Source organism: Etheostoma spectabile, chromosome 10, assembly GCF_008692095.1.
Source record: "Etheostoma spectabile isolate EspeVRDwgs_2016 chromosome 10, UIUC_Espe_1.0, whole genome shotgun sequence".
Lineage (NCBI taxonomy): Eukaryota > Metazoa > Chordata > Actinopteri > Perciformes > Percidae > Etheostoma > Etheostoma spectabile.
This window is the reverse complement of record NC_045742.1, coordinates 14,991,461-14,996,798: the sequence shown is the minus strand read 5'-3', so window position 1 is coordinate 14,996,798 and position 5,338 is coordinate 14,991,461. Positions and strand designations below refer to the sequence as shown.

General features: G+C 40.3%; 1 protein-coding gene across 4 annotated transcripts in view; it reads left to right on the top strand.

Moving 5' to 3' along the window:
• mid2 (midline 2) overlaps nucleotides 1-5,338 on the top strand; it is a 149,229-nt gene that overhangs the window by 102,429 nt on the left and 41,462 nt on the right. The window lies entirely within an intron of this gene.

The following is a 5,338-nucleotide window of genomic DNA, read 5'->3' as shown; positions in this document are numbered from 1 at the left end:
ATGTCAGAATGGGAAAGAAAGGTGATTTAAGCAATTTTGAGAGTGGCATGGTTTTTGCTGCCAGACGGGCCAGTCTGATATTTCACAATCTGCTCAGTTACTGGGATTTTCACGCACAACCATTTCTAGGGTTTACAAAGAATGGTGTGAAAAGGGAAAAACATCCAGTATGCGGCAGTCCTGTGGGCAAAAATGCCTTGTTGATGCTAGAGGTCAGAGGAGAATGGGCCGACTGATTTAAGCTGATAGAAGAGCAACTTTGACTGAAATAACCACTCGTTACAACCGAGGTATGCAGCAATGCATTTGTGAAGCCACAACTCGCACAACCTTGAGGCGGATGGGTTACAACAGCAGAAGACCCCACCGGGTACCACTCATCTCCACCACAAATAGGAAAAAGAGGCTACAATTTGCAAGAGCTCACCAAAATTGGACAGTTGAAGACTGGAAAAATGTTGTCTGGTCTGATGAGTCTCGATTTCTGTTGAGACATTCAGATGGTAGAGTCAGAATTTGGCATAAACAGAATGAGAACATGGATCCATCATGCCTTGTTACCACTGTGCAGGCTGGTGGTGTAATGGTGTGGGGGATGTTTTCTTGGCACACTTTAGGCCCCTTAGTGCCAATTGGACATCGTTTAAATGCCACGGCTTACCTGAGCATTGTTTCTGACCATGTCCATCCCTTAATGGCCACCATGTACCCATCCTCTGATGGCTACTTCCAGCAGGACAATGCACCCTGTCACAAAGCTCAAATCATTTCAAATAGGTTTCTTGAACATGACAATGAGTTCACTTTACTAAAATGGACCCCACAGTCACCAAATCTCAACCCAATAGAGCATCTTTGGGATGTGGTGGAACGGGAGCTTCGTGCCCTGGATGTGCATCCCACAAATCTCCATCAACTGCAAGATGCTATCCTATCAATATGGGCCAACATTTCTAAAGAATGCTCTCAGCACCTTGTATTACACAGTATTAGTATGGTGTTCCTAATAATCTTATAGGTGAGTGTATGTACATAACTAAAAAAAAAAAGTTTTTACCAGAGTGCGACCCATTCAGCCCAAACAGATAGACTGGCCCACCAGGAAATCTCCCAGTACTCCCGATGGCCAATCCGTGCTTGGTTTGTTCAACGTCCCATCCGCTAACCTGGACAGGGGAGTATTTATAACACATATCACAGCCAGCCACCAGGGGGCAATTTAGATGTTTTGCCGTCACTTATACAGTCTATGCATCAACCCTGGTTGGGATACTTCCCTCTGGAACTGGAGGAAATGCCATGTTCGGGAAAAAAACGTTTTCTAATCTGCCTAACATAGGCCCAACTATAGAAATAATAATAATAATAATAATAATAATAATAATAAACCAACACGTTTTTTTGTTCATGCAGATGACAACACTGCGCTAAAATGCGCCTAATACCAACTAAATGATTGAATGAGGAAATGAAAGAGTGCTGTGTCAGAGGGAGTAGACTGAAAGAAAGTCAAGGTTTATTGACAGAAATCTGCTCCCAACACTCTATAAGGTTAAGTTACCTTTCTTTCTGAAATGGGCTGGAGTAACTCTTCCCTCTCAGGTAACCTCCCTCTTACTGAAACTGAAACCCCAGAGTTTCCCTCATCTCAACTTTAGTTTTCACTAAACCTGCTTTCTGAAACGGGCCCCTGGTGTCAAGCTTCAAAAACAATCACAAAAGAAGCTGAAGTTTTATGTTGTTTTTTTTTTTAAATGACCAGCTAAGCTTTAGAGAGAAAGTTTTGAGGCTTGAGGCCTCAACCTGCATGAATTTTCTCTCTTTCACAAATAAAGTAGATAAACCGCAATCACCCCGAAGCCTGTTATTGATTGTCTATAATTCACTTACTTTTTTTTTTTTTAGCACTTTGAGATTTTTGCAAATATAAAGTGCATTATAAATTAAATTTATTATTATTATTATTATTATTACTGCCTCTGCTTTTGGTGACTGCTCTGATGCCACGCTTCTTACGCTTTGTCTCTGACTTTGCAACATTTCTGCTACAAAAAGCACATTGGTAGAAATTGAACTTTAATTTCTTTCTTTCTCGCTTTCCTTTTTTTTCTTCTCACTCCTCTTGGATCACTGTTGTGCCAGCAATAAAATCAGCACTCCATTCTTTCAGTTCCTTTCACTTGCTACTGATCAAATATTAATTTGTCTCAAAACTAAAAGTGAATTTCAGTTCCCTATTGTGGGTTCAAAACAGGGCAGCATTGCAGCACTGTTTTCAGACAATTTATATTGAAGTATTATTACTTGGAAGTCAAAGACGAAAGGAAACCATACCAAATAAAAAGATGAGCTACATCAACAATGACTTAAATGTGTCTTTAAAAACGATTTCATCTTTAATCTCTTCATCTTTAGCTCTTAATCAAGATTAAGAATTGCAGTACTTTATATGTCCCTCAGGAAATTTTCTTTGGCATAAAGGCTGCCACATAACAATACATACACAGACGGAAAGTGCATAGCACAGACAAATGCAGACATGCACTGAAATGTATTTGTGCAGAATAATCTCGTTATCTTTTGTTTGATCCAGTGACTGATGCAATGCACTGCCATGAAAATGAAAGCACCAGATACCAGTTAGGCTCTCAATGACCTCTTGTACTTTGCCAAAGGTAGCTCTTCAGACAATCTGACTCAAACCATGACTCAAGAACAAAGGATGAGCTGGAGTAGCTCTGTTATAGCAACCATCCACTCTCTAAAGGGGGCAGTTATGTAATTCAGACAACTTCAAATTGTGGAATGACCACTACTGGAAAGCAGAGCTACTACCAAAACACTTGTGCAATATTCCCTACTTCCAAGGTGCTAACAGCTTAATGTGATGTCTTTACTGTGTGCCTCTTTAAGGCCATTGTCTCAACTGTGTTTTGTTATACTATGACCTTTGGTTCTCATGCATCTTACTCTGTTGAATATGATTGTTAGGATGAATTACTGTTGCAACACTCAACAGTTTAAGTCCCGCTGGAGTCACCCATACAAGAAATGTATATTCCCAAGTCAAAGCAGAAAAGATTATGTGTCAATTTGCAAGTATCTTCCAAGTAGAAACTATATTTGACTTATCACAAGCCAACAATGTTTTACAGCTCACCCGGTTTGGATTTATTTATAATCTTAGCATGAACCCATACCTGTCTGCAGAACATTATACCTCAGTACGGCAGTCTTGTTACTGCTGACCTCTTCCATTTAGGCGTGTGTTGTGATTTAATGGAGGCACTGTGTGAATCCAGCCAGAGAAAAGTGAATGCTTAGCCACCTAGTGTTGTTTGTGCCTGCATCACTAACATGTGCAAGCACAAACACACGCAAGCGCATACTTTTTGTCTCAACGCACTCGCTCTTAATAAACGCCATAATTTCTCTGTGAGAGTTGACAGTAATGACCATAGAGGACAAATGCACTTTGGTGCCGCCATCACTCCATGTGCGGTTCATTTCTTATTAGCCGGGCCTGACTCCATTTTCTCTGAGTCACTCTGAGGTCCATGAACAACAACTCATGCAGCCGCTCACCCAATCAAAATGAAATGATCACTGCGTGATTCGTTAAGTACAGACAAACTGTTTGTCAACAACGCATGGAGAGAGAAAGAAAAGTCTGTCTGCATATTGTCTTGGCCTGCATACCAAGTTGTGCCACTGCCAACAACAACAGCAGAATCTCATCACTTATTCATCAAAAATAAATGAGGAGCGATGGCATGGAGGGAAACATGCTCCATTGACTCATAAGCAAATCATGAAAAGAAACTATGTTTTCCTGCCATGCTTGTACCCATTCAGAACTATTCTCCTGTGTGATGTCGATGTCAAGAGGGTTTTTTAATTATTAACACACAATGAGGAAATGCAATGTTTTACAGGTGAGTTCACATTAATGCGGGTCTTTAGAGTAAAGGAGGGGAGAGGGGAAAAGAGGACAAATGAGAAAAAGAAGATTGAGGAAGATGGAAATGTTAGGAAACTAGAGTAAGACAGAGGAAAATGAAAATAGAAGATAAAGAGCAGGGTTAAGAGGGCAGGCAGAGGAAGAGGAAAAGAGGCTGTGAGTGTTAACGTGACAACCAAATATCTCTCTGACTGAAACAGTTACTGTGGAACAACATGCTCAGCAATAGGGCAATACAACACAGACAGGGAATTTAAAGGAAAGAGAACTTTGGTGGAGTGAGAGAAGTATGTGCACAAAGTAAGAAATCTCTGAAGAGATTTGAGCGTCACCTGTTTTTTTCTCCTCCGTGTTTGCATCATATTGTATTGATGTTGAAGATATGATCAAACACAGTGTGAGTCAGCTTTCAGTGTTTCAGCGCAGCCCTGTTCTCCTGGGCTTATGTCTGGGGAGTTATCTTCAGTTATAGGGAAGTTGCGATGACTTGATGATGTGTTGAATGTGTTTTTTATTTTTTTATAGAAATTATTTTTCTTGGGAGGCTCTCCTTATAAAAAATATTTGGGGCAGGATTGCTAAATCTGGCGCTGCACTAAATGACATTCAGAATAAGGTTCCACATTCTTGAAAACATTGAGCAAATGGCATTTGACTCTTGAGCATTTGAAATGATTATTGTTGAGCTAACACTCACTGTTATCCATATGATGCCAGCTAGCTGGCGGGATATTAATAAGCAGCAGAGAAGAGACAATCAATGAGGCTGTTTGGTAAAGAGCATTTCCCTGCTAAAGCACTTTGATTTTGAATAGATGTTGATACAATGGCAACTGAAACTAATGTAGAGCCAAAGTAAAAGTGCTTTAGCAGGGAAATGCTCCTTTACCAACAGCCTCATTGATTGTCTCTCTCTGCTGCTTATTAATATCCCGCCAGCTAGCTGGCATCATATGGATAACAGTGAGTGTTAGCTCAACAATAATCATTTCAAATGCTCAAGAGTCAAATGCCATTGCTCAATGTTTTCAAGAATGTGGAACCTTATTCTGAATGTCATTTAGTGCAGCGCCAGATTTAGCAATCCTGCCCCAAATATTTTTATAAGGAGAGCCTCCCAAAATAATTTCTATAAAAAATAAAAAACACATTCAACACATCAAGTCATCGCAACTTCCCTATAACTAAAACTCCCCAGACATAAGCCCAGGAGAACAGGGCTGCGCTGAAACACTGAAAGCTGACTCACACTGGTTTGATCATATCTTCACTCATATCAATATGATGCAAACACGGAGGAGAAAAAACAGGTGTCGCTCAATCTCTTCAGAGATTTCTTACTTTGTGCACATACTTCTCTCACTCCACCAAAGTTCC